At 35.0% G+C, this 25574-nt stretch overlaps 1 protein-coding gene across 2 annotated transcripts in view; it reads left to right on the top strand.

Moving 5' to 3' along the window:
- The window catches only part of Pli (E3 ubiquitin-protein ligase pellino), an 85217-nt gene that overhangs the window by 36544 nt on the left and 23099 nt on the right, over positions 1–25574 (top strand). The window lies entirely within an intron of this gene.

Genomic DNA, 25574 nt, shown 5'->3' with positions numbered 1-25574 from the left:
CGAGCTTCTATGCAGCATTCCGAGCATTTCTTCTTTGACAAAAGGTCTTTGTAAGCACCCCGAAACGGGACTAGTCGATCGACTTAAAATTCTAGCACGACCTTCTTAGATATATTATGTATCTATATAATAAGATACTTGCTAATACTTTTGATTTTTAGACAGCGGAAATTTTTCAGAAAAAATAAATATTTTTTTTTTGGGGAAGCAAATTCAGAATTTTGATGCCCAATTCCTTTTAGGTCTATTTTGAATTATATTACTTTTATTTAATTACATTAAATTTAAGGGCAGTTTATGATTAATATTCTAAAAAAAATGTATCAAATAGGACTCATGCGGCTGACATTGACACACATAAACTAGATTTTCTTGGGAACAGATTGCACATACCATTATTCTTAAAGTTATTACCATATTTACACGGAAAATATTGTCTACATTTAGGAATCTTATTAAATTACCAGAAAAATTGGAAAGATTACAAAATCATTTCGTAAATTTAAATCGTATCCTCTCCACTATGTTTATCTAAGGTAAATGTGATAGTTAGTTCATCCTTAATCGACATTTGTTGAGTGGAATGATTTTATGTTGAACTTGAAAGAAACCAGACTCTTGATACTATCCCTAAAGAATAATCCCTTCAGATTATTATTCAGAAATTAAAATTCTATTTAAAAATAACTATTAAAATATTTCTAAAACGATTTAACGCCACTCACGCTAAAAAGCGTTGCTCAGCTCAAATACCCTTAAAAAATATTATCCACATGAGCACTAATGCAAATATGGAGAAAAAGTGCCACGTGCACACAAAACTAATGACGAGATTAAAGACTAAACAATTCACTTGTGTAATATGAGCAATAAAGTGAAATGATGATGATGCAAAGTGACACATGGAAACAGGGAAAAAAATGCAATCGTGTCAATATTTAGAGAATTTAATTTTTTGTTTTTGCTTTTTCGAAATTGAAACGTCGACCACCCCAACAGTTGTGAGCGCTTGAACAGCAGCATGAGGAATTATTATTATTTTTTCACCATTCACTGATGATAGTTATTAGTTGGTATTTGGTGTGGCGCGGGGCCCGACGCATTTCAACAACACCATTAACGGAATTAAATTGAAGTCTGTGGCAAACAAAACCGCGCTAATGTTATGCCGGCAATGATTGTGGGGCAACTCTGGCGTACCATACACATAGGGGACACATGGTAAACGGCAAGCGAAAAGGGCGGGCGTGTATACAACGTTTTTTTCTCGCTGTAAAATAAATATCGCTGATTCTATAGAAATCATAGGTATGTATGTGTGTGTTTTAGGAGAGTGCTTCATATAGTGTTGTGAGCTAAATATTTGTCATTTAAGCTAAAGTATACAAGGAAGTACAATACTGGGAAGAAATTGTGTATCTATTAACGATTGAGAGTGATGTTGTTATTGATGTTAAATAGGTTTGGCTGTATTTGTATAAGCTGACGCCAAACTTGTTGCTTGTTTACCAAAAAAAATGTTTATTTTATCTAATTTTGATGTTGAATCCCCACGCATATATCTTATGATCTTGTCAAATAAGCCAAAGTTCTATGGGGGCAAAAGTCGGCTATCGGCAGTAGAATGGATTAGTTGGAAATAGCCTTTACACCTTGTATGAAGTCATACATAACTAAATTTTTCCGAGTTTAGTAACTGGTCTTTTTTATATGACGGTTCGAAATTTACAACTTTCACATTAGAAGGGACAAAAAAGTCGACTTATAGTATGGATCAAAAACCACTAAATGCGCGTGACGAGCTGAGTTGATTTAGCCATGTTCGTCTGTCTGTCAGTCTGTCTGTCTGTTTGCATGGAAACGAACTTGTTCTTGGGTTATCTGACCATTATAGCATATTATAGCATCGGACCCTTATAGCCATACAAACTGACCGATCAAAATCAAGTTTTTATATGGCAACAGAAGTTAACATCTTTTCATACATCCTCTTGGTGATCCTGAATTGCGATGTCATTAGCGACTTTCCAGTACCTTTCCAACGATTTTCTGGAATATTCTTCAATCATTTCGATTAATATCTCTCTATAATCTCTTTTTAGTACCGTTCAAAACTTTTTTTTGGAATCGTCTTCCATCTCTGATCCAACTTGGGAATGTTTTCTCGAAAAAAACATACTTCTAGATTCCGTTTCTTATCAAGAAATTCCTCGAAATCATATTCTATTTTCAGTCGCTCTACTATTATGACCAACACTGTATATAGTACATACATACATATCCATTCTTATTTTACACACACTTATTTATGTATGTATGTGAGTAATTGCATCAGAAAAAAGCAAAAGAAACGCATATAATATCCATTCGCACAGCAACCCAGCTCCGACACGATTCATTCATGCCTTGAACGTTTTATCGACCCTTCTTTTGCTGCTTCTGCTAATTTCAAACAAACATGCGAACATATTAAAATTAATCATGTGTTTTCCTACATATACGCATATATGTATGCACATACATATGCATGAACCAAGTTGCAACGCATGTCGGCATGTACGTCGCTCCATGTCTCAGACCCCTCTTGCATTTTTCATCAGCTGCTGCTGCGACGATTAAAGCTAAGAAATGCATTTATATGCACGCAATCGCATAGAATTTTTTCACATACATACTCATGACTCAATGTGTACGTTTGTTGAGTTTGGTGTCGATGTGCAGAAGGTGGAGCGCGCTCTTGCAACACTTGGTTTATGCACCGCTCAGGTAGCTAAGAAATATTGAAAGTGTGGTTATGCTCCAATGATAAACCGTTAATGTGGAAAATCTGTTATGTGGTTACTTAAGCACGTGTAGGTATATTTACTTGTACTTAATAAGAGGTAATTCACTTTACTCTATATTAAATGCGTGGAATGTATGGTATAATGGTTTGGTTGTGATTTTAAGTTTATTTACTAAGCTGAACTGTTTTTATAAAAAAATAATAATAGAAAAAGTTTGGTGGTGTCACCTTTAATTTAGGACATTTTTTATTAAAATGTATAGTATTGAAATCATTAATCATTCTTTTTTAAAATAATTCAAATGGGGTCAGTCATACGATGTATTATATACATATACTTTATTTAATAGGGAGGTTATTTTTTTTTTGCGATTATTGTGGCTTTTCCTAGTATGGATCGTAGGGCCTGGTATCATAAATATTCTTAAAAAATGTGTTCTTTGTCTTCGCTACTAGAGTGGTAGGATTGCCAGAAAGACAATTTCATTATATAATATTTAATTTGTAGGTTAATAATTTGCTTCGTCGATCTCGCTATTACCTCCAAGTTTGAAATTCTGGTTGTCCAAAATTTAATCAGCTTAATCACTTGAGCATCATACTACTATTTGTGTATATTGTATATGTGCTAGGAATTTCAGTCTGTCAATTTCAGTAAGTTTAGATCTATATGCTTGTCCTAGAGTGTTGAATACAGAAGGGAACTTAGCTCAATGCGAGCGCACTGTCTCCTAATTTTATTAAAAATAGATGTGGACCGAACAATAACTTAAGTATTTCTCTTCTTCTTTAGGTTTAGATCTCTTTTAATTGCTTTTAAAGGAGCTTCTTTCCATTCTGAAACCGTGTGAGTCTTAACATTACTTCAATGAATAATTCGAGCTGAAGTTTTAACAACCTTATCATAAACAATGTTTTAAGTACTCCTTAAATTCTCCACTTTCCAAAAATGCAGTACGCAGATCGATTATAAAAATTGTTTGTCAGTGCGGTACGTCTGTACCACGAAATTCCTATAAAAGCTTTTGAAAACGAAAAAAAAAAATTGATACGACTAAACGAAAACTTACACCTCTATGTTTTTTTTTTTGCTTTTCCTACTGCTACAACAACAATCGTTTGACGGAAATTAAACAATTATAGCACGCATCGGTGAAGATATGTTAATTTACGCAATTTGATGACGGCAGAAAGCAGCAAACACCCACACGCCGCCACATATATATTTCTACAATAACTGAATGCCTAAACGACGTAATAAATATAGTGCAAAACGCCAAAAAAACTAAAAATAGCTCAGCAAATATTTTTATTTTTTTTTTATTTTGCTATTGATTCGCTTTTCAAAAGTACTTTTTCACCTTCGTGTTCGCATCGATGACGCTGCCATAGGCAATTAAATTGGAAATACAAATCAAAGTTGGGAAAGTAGAATAAGCAAAGACACGAAAGCAAAGCTAACAGGCGGTGCAAAAACCAAAACTAAATAAATAAAAAGTGACGCCGAAATGAAAAGCCATTTGGGCCAACTTTGCTACGTTTTCTGCATTGTCAGCATTGTTTTTTCTTGTTTAGGTAACCAGTACATATTTGTGTGTGTATGTTTGTTTGTATGTGTGTGCCAACCTTCCTTCTGCTAGCGTGCAGAAATATTGGCACACTGGTATTGCTTTTGGACGGCATATTTTTGAAACAGGTGTGCTTAGTTGGCGCTACTTGAATGTGGCGATGATATAACCACAACAAAAAAAATTGCAAAAAAAAAATAAACATTTAAAAAAAAAGTAGAAAATTCAAATTAAATACCTTACAATAGCAAAAAAAAAAGAAATAATAATAGTAACAAAAATATTTGCTACTTAGCAGAGCATTAAGCAAACAGCAACGAGTGCGAAATAATAACTTCATGCTATTACTTAATTATTGGCACGAAGCTTGCCTCCTTACTACTTACTTCAAACTTTTTTCGAATTTCATGAAGGCCGGCAGCACCAAGCCAAAATCGTTGCTATTGTAATAACCTCGATTCATTTATAACTGCGCTGCAGTCAGTAGTTGCTTTATTTATTTTCTTCCAACTTGCCTTACCTTACTTGCTGCTTCACTCGTTGCGTTGCTTCCTCTTCATTTTCGTTTATGTCATTTCAGTCTATAAATACTCTTATCTAATATTTAACGCTGCAGCGTACTGACTGACTCTTAACGGTATCCAAAATTAAAGTGAACAAAATTATTGCTATTATTTTTCTGCAATATTGTTGTTGGTGTTGCTTGATGGTGTAGTCTGCAACAGTAATTGAAATGTTCATTTCATTATTTCGTTTTTATTTTCGCTTTCGAACGATTATGTTTGCCCTTTTTCGTTTGTCTATTGGCACCTTCAAGCTGTCGCTACCTTTTTTATCTTGCTTTATCTTAGTTGTAGCTTGCTGGGTTCAAAGACAGTTCCTTTGACTTTTTTTTAGTAACATTGAATATTGAAGTGTTCAATGTTGGTATGGTGTGGCATATTAAAAAATATACTAGTTTTTATAAAAAAAATATCAATTTCATACGGAATGGAAATATTTTCATGCGTTTTTTCCAAAATTCTTAAGTCCACAATTCTCAAGTCGTTTTCAAGTCGATTTAACGTGTTGGTGTCTTCTTCCTCAAGAATATTACAATATAACAGAGGTATCTTAAAGTAAAAATGATGAAACATCTTCATCATCCAATAGATGCGCTAAATGTTTCTAAAGAGATGTGATCAATCGTATAGGTTAAGTTAAAACTCGCGTCAAAGCTCATGAAATACCCTATTTGGACAGCTGAGAACTCCGGTCCTTTGGATACCAAGAATACAGGTATCGAGAAAACGCTTTAAGTTTATAATTACCATAATATAGTCTGATCAGTTGCATAGTTCTCATATCATGAGGTGCATAGGTACCACCTGAAACCTATAATCACCGTCATTAGCTCTTATGTTCTTTCAAAAATATTGTGATTTTTAGTAATAAATAAATAAAATCATGCCAACAACTAATTTCATATTTTATACATCTTTTTTAAGCTTCACCTGCTCTAACTCTATTCGACAGAGATTTCATTAAAAGGGTTCCAGTTTAAATTTTCGCGTCTGTTAGTTAGTTTTGTAAAGCGGGGTATACAACTTTGCTTTATTTGGTATGTGACTTCGCTATAATATTTCAGAATTTTAAATTTTTTTTTATTACAAAAAAAACTGTCTCAACAATATTTTTTAGAGTAAATCGTGTAAATATGTGAATGTTGGTAAAACTGAGAAGGTGGGTTTCAGATCAAGGGTATGAGTACAAAGAAATTTTTTTTATCGATAAAGTAAGGTTTCACGAATGCATTTTCAATTTCAAACTAGTTTTACTTTTAGTGTTTCAAGAAACCAACGTACCGTTAATGGTTTGCATTATTGTATATATGTACGAGTACATGCCGATTTATTGTTAGTTTCATTTTCGTTATCACTCGAGTGTAAATGACACCTGAATTTCTGCACATTTCTTTAATTAAGTTTTACATTCGCTTTTAATTTGATACGGCAAAAGATTTTAACTTAGTTCATTGTGTTTTTTTTTTACGTATCTATTGTTTTTTTTTGTTGTATTTTTTTATTTATTTGTTGTTTTTTTTTGTGGTTTTCCGCTTGTCGTCACACTGAGTTAATCTCGATTTATGTGCCGTTGTTGTTGTTGTTGCAGCAGTAATTTTTGCTTAACAGCTTTTATTGTTGTCAAGTAGTGTTATAGTTTTATTATTGTTTTTATAGTTGCTATGCTGACTTTCTGTTAGACATTGGTGCGGATATTCGTCTGTTCGACGTCGTTTCTTCTGCGAATGCGCTACCAATACATATCGAGAAATGCTATTATATACATACATATCAATATCTCTATTTGCTTTTGTTTTTTTGTTTTTTGTTATTTTTTTTTTTTTCATTTTATCTTGTTTTCTATTTTCCATTTCGCTTCACATTTCTGTAATTTTCCCACAATCATAGTGGCTTGGCTGGCTATCGGAATTGGCTTGAAGGTTTAATTTGTTGTTGTGCCGTTTCACTTTTTCGCATTTTCTTAGGCGAGTGCTTAGCCAACATTTGTTCGTGTTTTCTTCTCTCTTGATTTGTCTTAGCCTAAAACTTAGAGCTTAGCGATTTTAATTTTTTTCTAGTTTTTTTTTATTTTTGTTTTTACTTTTGTTTTTTGCGCAAAATTTTACTGAGCAATCTTTTATAAATTGCGCCTATTCATTCCCTCATTTATTTATTTATATACATATACACACTTTTATATGTATGTGTATTTCCCTATTCTTGAAAGCTTAGTTAGTTCATTGTTTGTATGCCATGTTTGCACTTAATAATCATAATTATCGCTGCGGCCGAAAAGCTTGCGGCTAAATGTGCGCTGGAAATAATGGGTCTGCCTAAATCCAAAACACATGCCCACATATACATACGTACATATCAAGTCTCTATCTAAATACAATAATTGGGCGATTTTGGCGGAAATTTGGGCTTAGCAACCGCATGAATACCAATTATTTTGCTTCTAAATATATGTACTTATGTATATTTGGTTTTTGTTATGATGTTCTTCCGAATTCTCTAACCCCAGCGCAAAGTCTTAACTTCAGTATTTTTGTAATAAGGTTTTGATTCTCATTGGTCCTGTATTATTTTAGTGAGCTTGAAAGATATTGTCTCTGCAAATATTCAAAAAAGATTTTAGAAACTGTATATAGATATATATCCTTAAACGACTCAATTCAACTTAAGCCATGCACTGTTATAAATTTTTAGTGAAAATTTCAACTTTTCCTATAGCCCTATTTTTTGATGATTTGAAGTTTACTATTCATGAGCCGATTGAGGAAAAGTACATATAAGATCGACTGGCTATGTATATTCTGTTTTTCTTATATTTTCTTTTTTACTAAGTCTTTTTGTTCAAGAAAACCATTACACCCCGCAAATAAGAATAACGGTATACCTTTAGTATACAACAAAATCACAAAAACAAATTGTTGCCTACATTTAGACCCTTTAGCAGAGACACACAACCACAGAATCCGATTACAGCTTTTGTAGTACAAATCTCATGCGTTCGAACAAAAATGTTCACTGCTTTTAATATTTTACTTTCGGCAGTCTCCGTCGCATTTCTCAGCATTCACCTCAACAATACTTTCTTGCAAGTCGTAAGCGAGTTTGCATTTCGTATAAATTTTCTGAGTCTTCATGTTCTGCAAATTCGCTACCCGTCTGCGTGATTTCAAGCAATTAAGCAACAGCGCGTTAATAAATTCGCGATATTATTACAAACGAAATCATTTTATTTCGTATGAAAATGATTTTCAAGTAAAAAAAATAATGCAGCAGAAATACAGGGTATTGTAAACCACATTTGTGTATTATTTTATATAAGGATGAGGAAGTGACGGAACAAATTTGATTTTTGCTCAACGAAAGAAGAGAAAAAATTGCAGTACAAGGGCGCCTGTAATACTATACGCCTTCACCATTATGCAAACACTGCTTTATTATATACTTTTGTTTTAATTACACGCTAAATATCTTTTTTCAATACTACCCAAGTACATTCAAGGACTTACTTCCTACTGCTAAATATCTTTTTTAATACTACCCAAGTACATTCAAGGACTTACTTCCGCCAGGTTGTTGTGCTCCTGTATGTATGTAGACGTGATGTCTTCCCTTAAAACGCTGCTGAGTTTCATGAATCGCTTCGGCACTATTTAGCTAGAAATTTGATATTTTCAGAAGGTTGCGTGTTGGGTATAATCGAAAATTATGCGTAATCTAATATAGGAAAATAATTGCGTGAAATTTTGAGGTTAAGTTAGAATGTACCAAAACTAATATGATGTGCAGAAGCTGTAGGTAGACGTCCTTGAATTTTTAAATAATTTTTCATTAAGTTTATCGAAAAGTTTATAAGCTTGAAAAGTTTCAGTCTTAACTTGTTGCTTTAAAGAGTTAATGGTTAGCTAACGTTCATAACTGCCCATAAATTACTGTTTATACGATTTTTGTTTGCAAAGTTAATCTGTTTAAAAAGAAGAAGCATTTGTCTTAGCGTCATTAAATCAGGAATATTAAAAAATCAAATAAATACGTAATAAAGTCACACATGGTACCAAATATAGCAAAGTCGCTCACTCATGATCCTCAGCTTAATAGACTGATCATAATTGAAGGAGTTGTTTTTAGATAGAGTAGCTATGAAAATCATTTTTTTATTATGAATATTTATAAAAACAACATTTACAAGAGACAGACGCTAACTTAAAATTCTACTCTGGATAGAAATTATAAGATTCATTACTCTCTGCTCTTCACCTTCAAACAACTCGTTGAAAAACATATTACCTTATAGTATCATAGAACCTCTAGATGCGATGTTGATCCGATGATATATTTAGGTACCTTATATGATGAGATAGATACGATGTTGATCCTACAACGTATTTTGAAAGTACTTAAAAATATATTTAGTATATAGTTGCATGGAAAGCTTTTTTGTTTGATGAGATATCTGCACGAAATTTGGCGTGGATTATTGTCCAAAGCAACGCTGTTATGTCCAAACAAATTGTTAGATTGAATATAAACTGGTCGGTCAAAATCAGGTACTTGTATGGAAAACTTTTTTGTTTGACAAGATATCTTTAATAAATTTGACATGTACTATTTTCCAAGGCAGCGCTACATCTGTGTAAATATTGTACCTATCAGACCACTATAGCATATATCTGTCATACAAACTGACCTATCAAAATCAATATAAAGATCTTTCTATACCCTTATATTCTATAAAAAAGCTGTGTAGGGTTTTATAATTTCGTTGTTGCCGAATTTAAAGAACTTGTTTTTTGTTCGATTGATTTTTAACAGTGTGTAATTATTCCGTTACGTGCAAGTTATCCATTCTTTCAATTTCAAATATCAAGCTAAAAATGTATGCCACAAATTTGTTGTCAGCTCTGACATATTTACTGTAATTATATATGTATATAGGCATATATGTAAATCGATAGTTTTTGACCTGGTGTCAGTCCATTTTACCACCGGGTATACATTGCGTGTATATAGAGTGTATACATAAAAATTTTAAACGTTTGCATGCACTCAATGCCATGTGGTTGCATGGTTACATACCACAAAATCGACCACCAACATCAGTAAACATGCAAGCAAACGCACACTTACACATATATAGTACATAAGCATTTATGTATATAACGTACACTCGCTTTGTGCATGACCGCAAAAGGCAAAAAGCCATCGAAATACGCTCAGCACTCGAACAAAAAGGAAAATCGATTGTGTCCCACATTGTTGTAAAGCAATAAACGCCGCATAAAGCTAATAAAGTACTTAAGCGTACATGCACCCACACACACACATATATAAATTTGTATAATTCAGTTTTCGATACACAATTAACTGTACATTATTATTACGATGTCGTCTATTGATGGCCTACCTTTGGCCCATTGCCGTCCAAGCGACATTTTAGCACTTGAATATACATACATACATACGCTCACACTAATACCACCTTAATCTGTCTAATATCCGCTAAGCCAAAACTCGAAACTCTTTGTTGCCGGCAAATTGCCTTGCTTGTTGCCAAGCGCCAGTCTTTCGTGCTAACTAAAATATATGAAACAGTGTGTAGAAACCAAAACAAAATCAAACGCTTCTGCATAGCTACGTTGTTGTCGCATGCTTTGGCTCGGCAGTTCGGCGTGTTGCGAGGAAATCGATATTTTTCACATAAACAGCTGATTTGAATGCACACAAGCAGGTACAACAGGACACGGCACGCACAGCCGGTTAGCAAAGCCGAGTTTGATTTTCAGTCTCGCGCATACGCACACACACGTGCACATGCTTGCACATACCTACACACACCTGCTGGAGCTCTAACTGGCGCCGGCGACCTTGTTTTGATTGAAAACAACAATTTGGATAGAACAAGCTAGTCGCATGTTTAGTGTGTTCATGCTTAAATATACAATTTATCAAAATGTATACATTTTTTATGTAACTGTAGCGTTATTAGGGTGATCCCTTAGTTTTTGTAAACAACTTCGAAAACCTTAGTTCTTACAAAATTTGTATTAAGTATAAATCAAAAGGCATTATCTAAATATTCAAATGTATGTAAAAATCATCACTAACTAAAAAATATAATAAAAAAAATTCCAAAACTAGATATTCGTTGAGTCTAGAAATGCCAAAAAAAACCAAATTTCTGACATTCTTTCTTCAAAAGTATACAAAATTTTTTTTTATTTTTAAAAATTATCACGAAAATTCCTGACATCTTAACAATTTGCTAACATTTAAAATAATAAATAATATTTTCGAAAATTTTATGATTCTCTCAAATTCACCAAAATATTTTTTTAAATTAATAGTTTAAATAGGGTACCAGTACCAGAGGAGACAATAGAGTGAGGTGATTTTAATCCCGGTGGTTTCACAATGTGACTCAGATAGGCACTCTACCTACATACCTACCAAATCTCGGCCTAATCTTGAAGGATTAAAGTAAATTTGACGTAGTAATTTCTATATATCCTCAAAATCCTCTTGGCGGAACACTTACATAGTAAACCTAGTCCGCCTAAAGGCGCTGATAGGATTTCGGAGCTAAAATTAGTTGTATAAACTGAAAATTATAGCTTAAAGCCGCCATTAACAACTTGATTTTGCATTTGTTTTATCTATTGTGGCATTTGAATCCAGAGAGTCTCCAAATTTACAGTAATATTACTAATTTATTTACTTTTATTACTATTTCAAAAGAACTGAGAGTAGTGAAACAAGTTTTATCACTTCCCAAACTCTTACAATATTTTCCCCATAAATATTCTTCAAACGTTTCAACTGTTTTTCAAGTCAATAAATAGTAAAAAAATCAAATATGTCAACCACCCTGATAACTACTCATAGTTAGAAATGGCTCCCTTGTCAAAAAATTGCATGTAAGGGCAAAAACAAACTTACCTAGTCGAACTCAGTATGAGATGTGGATGTCTCTTTAAAGTGGTATAATAGGTAGTTGCTTACACTCGACTATAACATTTATACCGCAATCCAGGTGTTGGTAAATCGAAGCTAGTTGGGTTAGGTTTGCTTCGAAGACAGATATAACTTAACTCGATATAAACTTAACACTTGAAGATCGATCTAAACCTTTATGCGCTGTTAAAGCATTTTGAGTCCATCACAAATCTGAGTCAGCAATTGATTTCTATTCCAGCTAGTTTGCTTGGATGGCTAAGGGCGTTAGATACCACAGATAACTAAAATGTTTTTAATTTTAATGTAAAAAACTAGTTCTTATTAACAGAATACAGTTAGTCGCCCTATTTTTAAGTATGGCGTGTTCATTATTAAAAATTTATAATTATTATCTTTATTGCATTGTGGAGATCAGAAAATGTGTAGCTATGGATCTAAATTGTTGCCCGTTAGCTGTTACATTATTTTCGAAGCATATGCATACATAAATAAAACAGAGTTCAAATCCTAAAATATGTTTGTGAAAATCTCATTTAGCTAAGTATTTTATCTGCTTCCACTGCTTAGTCTATATAATCTTCTCTTCCTTCTCTTACCACATAAACTCGCCTTAATAAATTTCGAACAAAATTCCTCCTGCTGCTTTTCGCTGCATTTGACTACGACGCATCATAAAAGTCGATGTAAACAATAAAAGTATGTCAATAAAAAATCGGTTATATCGAACGCTCGCAACAGGAAGAGGGGGCAAGTAGGTGCCAGCAAAGCCAAGCGCCGCCACAGGCCACGCAGCCAAAGCCACCACGATGATTCAGTGAAAATAAAAGCGGAGCAAAAACAAGAGGTAAACCGTTTTTCGCAAGCCGCCATGCACCCACAAGCACATACACACACACGCACACAGAGCAATGAGTTCGGCTCATTTGTGTTTTCATTGTGTAACAATTTTTCGCTGGTGCATCACCAGCACCGATTGCTGTTTGCGCAAGCGTGACTTTAGCTGCAATTGCAGAAAAACATTGCTGCCGCAAAAGGCAAAAATAAAAGCACGAGCAAAAAACGGATTTTGCAATCAAATAAATTAACAGTGGCATGTTAAGGCAATGTTAAGTTGCGATTTCGTTCAATTCGCTTTTTGCGAGCAACAAATTACTAGTTTTTTTTACAACACACTTGAACAGCTTTGTTGTCGTCTATAAGTTGGTGTGTATGTGCATCTATACGTTGGTTGTTACGTACGAGCGTTCTTGATTGCATTAAACATTACATTCGAGTTGCTTTCACTTTCGAAATCGGCTTAGTTGCTGATAAGCATTTATTATATGTAGCTAAATTTGATTTACGATTTCTCATTTTATTATACTTCTTTTTTCTTTATAACGGAAATGGTACTTTAATGATGTTTTTATATGATGCTGCTTCGACGAGTTTTAATTTACAGTTGTAATATTTGAACACTTAAAATGCCCCAGTATTATTGACATATAGATATAATATTTCATACATGCCACGTACACGATGTGGGGAGCCATTTCCAACGTTTAAATTGTCTCCAAGGTAATGAGAAGGGGGTCCCTAGGTGTACCGATTCGAAATTTTGCTGAAAAGAAGTTGCTCATTTGTCTAATAATATCAATTTTTGTATGGAAACTTTTTTATTTGATAAAATCTCTTCACCTATTTCGGCACAGATTATTTTTCAAGGCAACGCTACAATTTTCGATCCGACAACAATAGTATGTAGTTAATCAGTTTTCCAAATATTGATTTAAAATTTTGCACATGTCTTCTTCTTCCCAAGAATTAGCACTAATTTTTTGGAATCTTCGATATCGGACCACTATAACATATAGATTCCACGAAGTTTATGGTGAACATGTTCTAGCTGAGCGAAAAGTGGTTTGCACAATTTAAAAATGGTAATTTTGCCTTGAAAGACGAAGAAGGAAAATAGATCATTACCATAACTCTAAATGCAAAAAATCATATGTGAAAGCTAGCCAACCAACCAAATCAATGGCAAAGCCGAATTTCCATGACGCCAATGTAATAATGATCTGTAGTTGGTGGGATCGGACGGCCGTGCTGTATTATGAACTTCCAAAATCGGGTGTAACCATTAATGGGGAAACTCTACAACAACATATCAAACTAAAGCGAGCGAATGCTGAAAAACGACCGGAGTTCGCGACTAGACACGAGGCAATAGTTTTTCATCATAACAACGCTCGACTTCATGATGCAAGATTGGTTGAAAACTATTAAGAAAACCGCTGCTGGAAATTTTTCCTCACCCGCATTATAGCCCAGACCTTGCCCCTACTGACTACCATTGGTTTCGTTCAATGTATAACGCTCTCACTGGAATACGGTTCACATCAGAAGAGCGTTTCAAAAATTCTGTTGGTTTATTTATACTTTTCTTAGATTAGTAAAATGAGTCGGCTGTCACTCAAGAAGATGAAATGTAACCAATTCCAGTCTTAATAATTTTTTTAATTCTTAAACGTGTAGTGAGTGAACATAATAAGCCTCATTTTGAGAGAGATACATAATTGTTTATGGTTTCACATATCTTCTAAACGCTTAAAACTGCAAAATCATTCCTGTCGTCCAAATTGTCCATCACTAATATTTTATATGAACTCGTTTTTATGCAAATTTCCCGCACACTAATCTCCAAAGATTCCCTCCGTTATAAATGCCGGTATAAAATCACCGGCAGTTACGCAAAACACCCACACGCCCATCACTTGCCGGCCGGGCAGCGGGTTGCTGACATCACCGATCCGCTCACTTGAGCGCAGCAAAGCAACACAGCGTGTCGGTCACGTCAGTTCATGTGCCCGTTGCCTATCTTTTCATCAGCGCAAATCGGCGTCGCAATCAGAATCACAATTAAGAGCAAAATTTAAATACAAAAAGGCAAAAAAAAGAATAGAAAAATAGAAGAAACGCAAACTGCAGTGTGACAATTAGAGCTGACAGCAAATGAGAGACAATCGAAGTATGCCACGGTGCCAGCAAAAGTGTTGTCTGTGCCGAAAATGTCACAACACATCGATGCGATAGGCAGGCGAAGGCAGTGGGGGAGTGCGCTCTAATCTAGTTTTTTACGAGTGCAAACTGATTTCAACTACTATGTTGATACAAATGGAAAAAATTTTAGAAATTTGTAGCTATTAATGTTTTTCGGGGGCAATTCGCACACGAGTTGAGCTGAGGTCACGCTGAACACGACGACCTCATTAAGCCGAAAATGAATCCACTTACAATTCTTTTACCTTATTTGATCTTTTGATTTACTAACAGGGTGACGCACAAAAGCCATACGTTTTCGGTTGGAAGAGCTGTGCAGATGAGCCCGCGCTCTGGCAACGACCCAACGTGAGACTTTAACGAAATTAAAATGTAGAAAATCTCAAATTGTCGCAACGTTCTGGCTTGTTCTACTTAATTTGCTCAATTTTGTTTTCAATTTTTCATTTCTTTGCAATTTTATTCTCTCCACTTGCTTTAGCCTTGCTTTTACCAATTTGCTATTCGCAATATCCCTGGCTACCTTCTACTAGAGAAGTCAATGCCGTCGGCGCTTTGCTATACATACATACATATATATATGTATATAGTATATGGTTACTTGCCGCGCCTACTGCATTCTATACATCTCTCAACGCCCCACCCTTCCCGACCAGCTGTCGTACTTGGCAACGGTAATATAACTTAATGGTGCGCTCATATTACATCGTCGAAAGAGCGGCAGCGGGAGAGGTAGGCCGGCAGACAACCATTTCTGTAGATGGGCGCGCATCCATACACGGCGGCAAGTGAATTATTTCTACTTGTTGTTGTTGTTGCAGCTGGTGTATACTCTTATTTGCCGTTGTTGCTTGGTATTTTATTTTTATTTTCTAAATAGGCGAATGTTGTCTGCGTTGCAGATTTTCAAGTGGCCATCGCAAATACTCACATACTTACGTATGTATATACATGCAGTCATAATTTCACCCTCGTACATACCCATGTCCCTTCCCTGAGCAACCACAAGCAGTCAGACGCCAGCAGCAACATATGAGCCGCTGTCTCCATCCCCTGTTGTCTCCACTCGAGGTCGTCAATTGTCTAGAAATGGCATAGTAAAAATGGGGAGCAAGTTTGAATGTGACACGAAATCGATGTAGGCTGTCTACATACATGCATGTCTGTCCGCTGCGCCGGCACCGGTTTATTTGCGGAGGGTGTATTTTTCGGGTCTGGGCGCAACGCAGCGAATATTGACTGCGCTTTCACCGAAGAGTTGTTGTTGCTCGTGTGCACTTAGCTGCTTACGTAGTGTCCATAGAAGTATGCGTGTGTTCGCCTCGCTCACTCCCTCTCTCTCCGCATACAAATGTGGGTGGTTCCGCTATACGCCACCGTAACATCATATCATCGTCGGTTTTAATGCTTCTCTTCCACTTTGCCGCCGGCCTGGCTGGTGTGCGCAAGAAGGCGCCAGATTTTCCCTTTTTATACTCTCGCAACCTGTTGCTGCAGAGTATAATAGTTTTGTTCACCTTACGGTTGTTTGTATCACCTAAAACTAATCGAGTTAGATATAGGGTTATATATATATAAATGATCAGGATGAAGAGACGAGTTGAAATCCGGGTGACTGTCTGTCCGTCCGTCCGTCTGTCCGTCCGTCCGTCCGTGCAAGCTCTAACTTGAGTAAAAATTGAGATATCTTTATGAAACTTGGTAGACATGTTTCATGGTACCGTGAGACGGTTGGTATTGCAGATGGGCGTAATCGGACCACTGCCACGCCCACAAAACGCCATTAATCAAAAACAAATAACTTGCCATAACTAAGCTCCGCAATAAGATACAAGACTGTTATTTGGTACACAGGATTACATTAGGGAGGGGCATCTGTAGTTAAAATTTTTTTTTTAAAAGTGGGCGTGGTCCCGCCTCTAATAGGTTTAATGTGCATATCTCCTAAACCGCTAATGCTATAATAACAAAATTCACTAGAAGCAAATGTTTTTAGCACTTCTATTGACGGTGTGAAAATAGGGTGGCAACTCCGCCCACTCCCCATATAACGGTACTGTTAAAAACTTCTAAAAGCGCGATAAATCAAGCACTAAACACGCCAGAGACATTAAATTTTATCTCTGAGATGGTATAAGATGACCTTATAGGAACCGCGTTCAAAATTAGACAGTGGGCGTGGCACAGCCCACTTTTAGGTGAAAACCCATATCTTGAGATCTGCTTAACCGATTTCAACCAAATTCGGTGCGTAACGTTCTTTTCATGTTTCTATGTCATAGTGCGAAATCGGATTACAACCACGCCTATTTTCCATATGACACCATTTTAAATACCACTTGATTCTTTCACTTTCCACTATGCAAATCAAGCAACAATGATTATATCGGCGTAAAACTTTGCGTGAATAATACGTTTAAAGTATTCCACCTTGTGACCAAAAATTTTCTAAATCGAACCAAAACTGTTCAAGCCCCTAGGTACTGAATATGTGGACCCCAGTACCTATAGTTGACCTTCTACCGAAAATATCAGTCAATCCACAAAGAAATCTCAAACGAGTATACCATTTGACTTTGCGAGAGTATAAAATGTTCGGTTACATCCGAACTTAGCTCTTCCTTACTTGTTTTTTATTAGACTCCGTCGCATTGTCTTTGACTTTCGCTCGCTCAATTGCGATTTGCTGAAATTTTATATGCAATTTAAATTGTTGCAACGGCAATAAACAGCTTAATTGCTGAATTGCTGCTTAAATTTCATGTCGACTATTGAAAGTGGCAGTGGGTGGAGAGCTGTTAAAGTTAGCAGCACTAAGCTTATTTATGTGGGTATTTTTTGGTACAATGAACTTCTTTTTGGTTATTTCCAAGGTGTTTTCAGATGGATGAAGTCCTTTACACAATAGGGTTTTTAGCTAAAACTTTGAATGTCTTAGACAATAACCTGTGCCAAATTTCATGGAGATATCACGTCAAATGAAAAAGCTTTCCATACAAGCGCTTGATCCCATTCGTTCAGTTTGTATGGCAGCTATATGCTATAGTAATCCGATCTGAACAACTTCTATGCAGATTTCTCCACAGTTTTGATATCAGTGGTTCCGAGTGGAATGCACAGCTTCTTGAGGAGAAAAGAACAGACAGATGGACATGGCTAAATCGACTCAGCTCGTCACGCTGATCATATATGTTAATGTATATAAACTTTATAGGGTCTCCGACGTTTCCTTCTGGGTGTTACAAGCTTCGTAGCAAATTTAATACACTCTGTTCAGGGTATAATAATGGATTTCGTTTTACTAAATCTTGTATTATATATTCAAATATTGGTGATAATGAATTTGATAATAATTTATAATATATTTTGATCTTATTGCAGCCAATTCTAGAAAAATTATAATATGACAGTTCCACAATTCACTGATCGATTCAAAAATATTTACACAGAGACCTACCAATCTGAAAAAAATCATAGTTAAAACGGCATTTTCTCATGGAAAATGATGAAAGCGAAGCAAACAATCGAACACAATATTATTGCGCAGTTTTTTAAGACTCTCACTTCCTCGCGTTTTGTTAGCTTTTGTTTAAAAAACACACCTCTTTGTTATACAATATAACGGTGTTATCAATATTTAATTAACAACTTCCTACAGTTTCATAAATTTTTTGCGCGTTTTATTTGCATTCTTTTTATACAGTTATATGGTCTCATATTTCCTTGAAGTAATTTGCTATTTATACTTGCCATTTCACATGCACCTTATACACATATGCACATGAGTAGAATATGTTTCCTTTGTTGGCAGGCGGTTGTTAATTGTACCGTAAGTGGTTGAACGCTTGGCCATCACCTCTCGGCTATATATAACGTACATCGTGTTTTTGTTGTTGTAAATATTGCACCTTTACAAGCGTATATCTACTTTGTTTTGTTGATTTTGCCGAACAATAGTCCTTTCACCACAAAAAGCTTATCGAGTGCGTATAAAAATGTCACACATACACAAATATACTTACATATAAAAGTCACTCATATGTACATAAGTGCATACATATACATATATAATATATACTCTAGTACTTGTCTCATGAAAACAGATTATAGGCGTAAATTTTGCATACAAAAAAGTCACATACTAAGTACTCTTTGTGTGGTTCGATATATATTTACACAACCGCATTGAGCTAAGGTAAATATTTTCATAAGTGCATTTACACAAACACACACAAACATACATATGTGTGCTCTACAAGCATTTTGCAATAGAAAGTGAACCACTTTTCCTACCTGATAATTAATAAACTAAATATGTTACAAGCTGGTTGCTAACTGATCGCTCATGTAATCTGCTAAAGAAATAAAGCAACAACAAATCCTTCAAATTACAACAACTTACATTCATATAGATATACATGTGAGTAATTGTAGGTGTTTATAAAACACAAGGGTGTTAATTAGTTTTAATTATGAGAAAGTCGCCAAGTTTTTAGCTGATGCAGCTTTAGATATAGTGTTTGTTATAATTTCGTAATTTCGAAAACACAGTTTTGTAATTTGAACAGCTGGCAAATAGAAGAGAGGTCCTAATCTCACAGTTAAGCAAATAAATCATTTAAGGGGTTATATCTTCTTCCAAGTCAGAAAAAACGCGTTTTGTCGTGATATTTTTTTTTTTAAAGGACATTGGAATAATACACCACAGATTCTTATAATACACTAACACTTGCAAATACAGGTTTCCATGAAATATTATATTTAAGTATGTTTAATAATATTTAATATCCGTTTACTATATTATAATATACAAATTGTTAGGTAAATTAAAAAGTATCAACATCAAAGAGTGGTGCGTCGAGGATTCACGAGTCGCGGATCGGATTGTAGAGCGTGTATGGTGATGACGCGCCGCAGTGTACGATCGCATGTCGGGTGTTCCAGTCCTTGTTGTTGCTGGCATGTGGAGTCATCATGTGTGGCGATATCCGCGTGTGCTGTGAGTGGTATTCTCAGGTGTGGTAGGTAGTATTAGAGAGCGTCAGTTTTGAGCCGGGTAATGTTGTCTGATATGTACTACGGGGGTAGTCTTTGCTCATTTAAACAGACATTTTATCTAATATGTAGGTAAATGAAAATAATTTACTTAAATAATTAGTGATTCATTTTGAAAAATGTTGTTTCCCAAGATCGCATAGCCGATCTCCAGGAGCACCTTGAAAAAAATGTGTTTGGCGGTGAGGAGACTTTTCTGCTTAAGCCTAACTCAAATCCAAAAACCAAAAAGATATATTATTACAATAGATGAAAACAATTGTTCTAGACGTTTCTGTGAAATTTTCCTCACCGACTCTGAAAACAGGGTTTCGGGAAGAACGCGTGTATAGTTTTGAGAGCCCATTACTCCAAGTTAATAAATTCTTGATCCGCATGGAAAAAGTTGAAGATATTTCATTGTGCTGAACGTTAATGGGTTGAAATTTTAACTCTTTTTTTTACTCGCTTCTCAAATGATTCTTTATAAATTTTAAATTAATGAATGAAATTAATGAGTTCAATTCATATTAAAGAATCAGAGTTAGTGGGTTAAAATGCTCTTTGTTTAATTTTTAGCGATACTTAATGAAAATAATGTTAATTTTAATAATATAGATATGTAAGTATTGAATCGTTCATTAAGTAATTTTGTTTGATGACAACAGCTGATCTTATTGAATTTTTTCGCAGCCGACTTCACGCCTAACCGCTATACCGTTAAATATTTCGACAGCTGATGTAATAGTAAGGCTTGTTTGTAAAAAATTGTACTAAAATTTTTGGAACGGTTTTTAGTTTTTGTTTGGTGCCCTATCGAAGATGGAAGATCGAAAACAGCATTTTTGGCATATTTTACTGTTTTACTATCAGAAGGGTAAAAGTGCGGTTCAAGCAAGGCGAAAATTATGTGATGTGTACGGAGAAGATGTGTTAACCGAACGCCAATGCCAAAATTGGTTTGCAAAATTTCTTTACGGCAATTTCAGTCTGGAGGATGCACCACGTCCTGGAAGGCCTTTTGAAGCCGATGTTGATAAAATAAAGTCGTTGGTCGATGTAAATTATTGCTGAAAGATTAAATTGGTTTAATTTCATATTGTGTAAAACAATAAAAAAAATCGTGTTTAAATTACACCAGCGAAATTACTTAGTGAACGTCCCAATATGTTAATATCGCAATTATTACCAGGGCTACGAAAATCGATGCGGTTCGGTTCAGAAAATACTTATACCGGTTCAAGAACCGTTTTATGCGTATGTCTGAACCGCTGTTCGGTTCGGTTCAAATGGCTCAGGTTTTTATACTAATTGAGATCAAATTCTTGTAAAGTATTTTTTAAAACTTTTTAGCGTTAATTACAAAACCTTGTACAGAAGACACACAGAAAAATGTAGACTTTCAATGAAAGAAAATTTTAATGTAGAGTGCTTCTGGAATTTCTTCTTCGAAATTTCACCAACGATCTTCTCTGAAATGTCGGCATTCTTTCTTTGTATGCGTCTCGCCAAATTTGTATGTTTTCCTTTCATATGCAATGTATTCACTCATTTTTGTAATAATTTTGTTCAAAATAAAAACTTTTGTGTACTGGATTCGCACTAATTTCAAAAATATTTACAAAACAAGTAAGGAAGGGCTAAGTTCGGATGTAACCGAACATTTTATACTCTCGCAAAGTCAAATGGTAGACTCGTTTGAGATTTCTTTGTGGATTGACTGATATTTTCGGTAGAAGGTCAACTATAGGCACTGGGGTCCACATATTTAGTACTTAGGGGCTTGAACAGTTTTGGTTCGATTTAGACAATTTTTGGCCGCAAGGTGGCATACTTTAATTGCATTATTCACGCAAAGTTTTACCCCGATATAATCATTGTTACCTGATTTGCATAGTGGAAAGTGAAAGAATCAGATGGAATTGAAAATGGTGTTACATGGGAAGTAAGCGTAGTTGTAGTCCGATTTCGCACTATGATATAGAAACATGAAAAGAACGTTATGCACCGAATTTGGTTGAAATCGGTTAAGCAGATCTCAAGATATGGGTTTTCACCTAAAAGTGGGCTGTGCCACGCCCACTGTCTAATTTTGAACGCGGTTCCTATAAAGTCATCTTATACCATCCCAGAGATAAAATTTAATGTCTCTGGCGTGTTTAGTGCTTGATTTATCGCGCTTTTAGTAGTTTTTACCAGTACCGTTATATGGGGAGTGAGCGGAGTTGCCACCCGATTTCAACTATTTTCACACCGTCAATAGAAGTGCTAAAAACATTTGCTTCTAGTGAATTTTGTTATTATAGCATAAGCGGTTTAGGAGATATGCACATTAAACCTATTAGAGGCGGGACCACGCCCACTTTTAAAAACTGCAGATGCCCCTCCCTAATGTGATCCTGTGTACCAAATAACAGTCTTGTATCTTATTGCGGAGCTTAGTTATGGCAAGTTATTTGTGTTTGATTAATGGAGTTTTGTGGGCGTGGCAGTGGTCCGATTACGCCCATCTGCAATACCAACCGTCTCACGGTACCAAGAAACATGTCCACCAAGTTTCATAAAGATATCTCAATTTTTACTCAAGTTAGAGCTTGCACGGACGGACGGACGGACGGACAGACAGTCACCCGGATTTCAACTCGTCTCCTCATCCTGATCATTTATATATATATAACCCTATATCTAACTCGATTAGTTTTAGGTGATACAAACAACCGTTAGGTGAACAAAACTATTATACTCTGTAGCAACAGGTTGCGAGAGTATAAAAATAATCACTTTTAAAGTACGCCAACCTTCTGAGAACACAAACGCGATTATTTGAAATTACAGTGAAAAATGACATCTCATAGCGTTGCATTGAATAAAATTTGTGCCAGCTTATCATAAGGATTTCATTTTTTAACACTAGAACTACGAATCGGTCAAAATTACCGGTTGCATACTTTATTTATACTATTTCCTCTTTATTTGTATTTAATATTTTACGATAATGTCATGATTTTTATTCAATTTGTGTATAGAATAATATTATAGATTATTTTGTTTTTAAAAATGTTTATTGGGGATTTTTATTTTAGACCAAATCGAACCATTTTTTTGAGTCGTTTCTGGTTCGGTTTTTGCATTTTAAAATAAATGCGGTTTGGTTCGTGGTTCGGTTCAAAGCCAATAAAAAGAGACGGTTCATTTTGAAAACCGGTTTGCAGCTCTGATTATTACTCCTTTAACATTTTTTACTAAGTTTTTATTACTTAGTATTCTCCTTACTAAAATTTGCGTAGTTAACATTTTCCAACTGTTGCTTGTACTTACCGCTACGTCAGTCAGTTATTCCTTTGCATTTAATGCTTTTTGCGTAACTTAAGTTGCAAGTTTACATAAAGAAGCTTAAGCATGGCCTGGAATGAAAAGTTTTACGATTACCCTGTAGGAAAAGTGGAACGTAGTTCTAGCAGTTGAAAGAGAGCACTATTCGAGAGAGCGAAGACAATTTATAACTGCATTGGGGCCTATTTTAAGGTTATATCGACGCAATGAGCTGAGCCGTGAACTAGTCTCTCAGTTTTTGAGGTATCGGTTTGAAGTTTTGCACACCTACCTTTCTCCCCAAGAAACTTTTCATTTGTCAGAACTGCCGATATCGGACCACTTTATCATATAGTTGCCATACAGATGGATCCAACAAAATCAAGTATTTGTATGGAAAACTTTTTTATTTGTCAAGATATTTTCACGAAATTTTACATGCATTATTGTCCGAGGCAGCGCTACAAGCTCCGAACAAATTGTTCAGATCGGATTACGAAAGCATTTAGCAGGTATAAAAACGGACTAATCAAAATCTCAGTAAATATCTTTTTATACCCTATTATGTCATAAGAAATGCACCTGTGAAGAGTATTGTAGTGAAGTTTTTTCTTGCTTTTAATATTTTTATAACGGCATTAGCAGCATTGCTCACAGCTCAACTTCTTAAGGTTCCACAATTATAAAAGCCTTACTCCATTTGTTATTCAACCCTTTCATGACTCGGCAAATACTGCTCGTATGCGAATTGCGCCCCACATGAGCTGCTATTTTGTTTATGAATGAATTTTTACGACTTCGGGTGTCAATTGCTGTTTTTCTCATTTGAAAAAAAAAAATTTAAAAAGCCTACTTCTCTTGTTTCACATGTGTGATTGTGTGTGTGCGTTTGCATTTCTCACAAAAGACTTGGCAAGTCAATAGCCAAGTATTAAACAAAAGTGGCTGAATGCCATTCCAAGCCAGCAGGCAGCGGTGGAAGTGAAAGGTTGCGTTGCTTTGTTTTGACTTCTATTTGTTGTTGTTGTTGCTGGTTGTTATTGTTGCCATTGTCACTGTTAATTGAAATTTTAGTGGTAAAATAGATGTAAGTGCTTGGCAAAAGCTTGCAAGTTCGTTGAATACACTTACGCCGTTCACAACAACACAAGTTTTCATATTTTCTGCCTTCTTCATATGTTGTTGTAAAATTATTATAAGAAATAAATAAGTCTAGGAACTTTTGCAGTTGGTCGTCGCCGAGAGTTTGTGAACTACTTTCAAATATGTAATTACTACATGCCAGAGTTGAGCACTGTCGATGAACAGTTATTTGCACTTTGTAACGATGGCATGCATGAATGTATGTAAGTGTGTGAGTTTTATATAATATCTGCTATTTTCGAAATAAAAACTTCCATTATATCAAATAAAACTCGTTGTTGCTAGTATTAAAACTTTTCTGATTAGCGAATGCTTGCCCTATTGACGTATAGTTTATTTGACGAAACAAATTATTAATAACGGTAATGAGAATAATAATAAATAGCGCCTTATATAATTCAGAATTGTTGCCAAAAGTGTTGAACTTTATTCGAACTTCGGTTCGAAATACTATACCGTTCATAAAAAAAAGAAACAAGTAAGAAAGAGCTAAATTCGGGTCTAACCAAACATTTCATACTCTTGCAACTTGCAAGGAAGAAAGGCGAAGAAACAGCTTCAGGTTTTAGCAAAGCATTATATCAAACTACGGAAAGTATCACCGTGGTTTCAATCACTTAAGCAAATATCATACGCTGTTATTAGAAAAATATTATTTCTAAACTGCATTAAGATTTCTTACATATTGACCGATAGATGCGGTATAAAATGAAAATGAGATTCAAAATTGTATCTATGTTAGGTATATGGAAGTATTTTTGGCATAAGTAATAATGCGATTTCGGCAATTTTTGCACTGTTTGTGCAAAGTATTATTCTGATAACTTTATTGATGATTTGATTTGTATACTGTAAAGTTAAAGAATCAAATGGAATTTAAAAGTTTGTTATATGGGTATTAGGCGTGGTTGTCGTCCGATTTCACCCATTTCTGTAGTGTCTAATAGGAATGTAATGGGTAAACTTACACACCAAATTTGGTTAAAATCGGTTGAGTATTTCACACCAATTTTCACAACAAATCCTAAAAAGCCCTTCTCTACCATCCTGGTTTTGAAATTTAATACTTGTGTCTCATTTATTCAGAGAGTTATAGTGCATTTAGTAGTTTTCAACATAACCGTTATATGTGGAGTGGGCGTGGTTAAAATCCGATTTAACCCATTTTCACAGAGTTCGAAGAGA

The sequence above is a fragment of the Bactrocera oleae genome, chromosome 2, assembly GCF_042242935.1.
Source record: "Bactrocera oleae isolate idBacOlea1 chromosome 2, idBacOlea1, whole genome shotgun sequence".
Lineage (NCBI taxonomy): Eukaryota > Metazoa > Arthropoda > Insecta > Diptera > Tephritidae > Bactrocera > Bactrocera oleae.
This window is presented reverse-complemented; position numbering and strand designations above follow the sequence as displayed.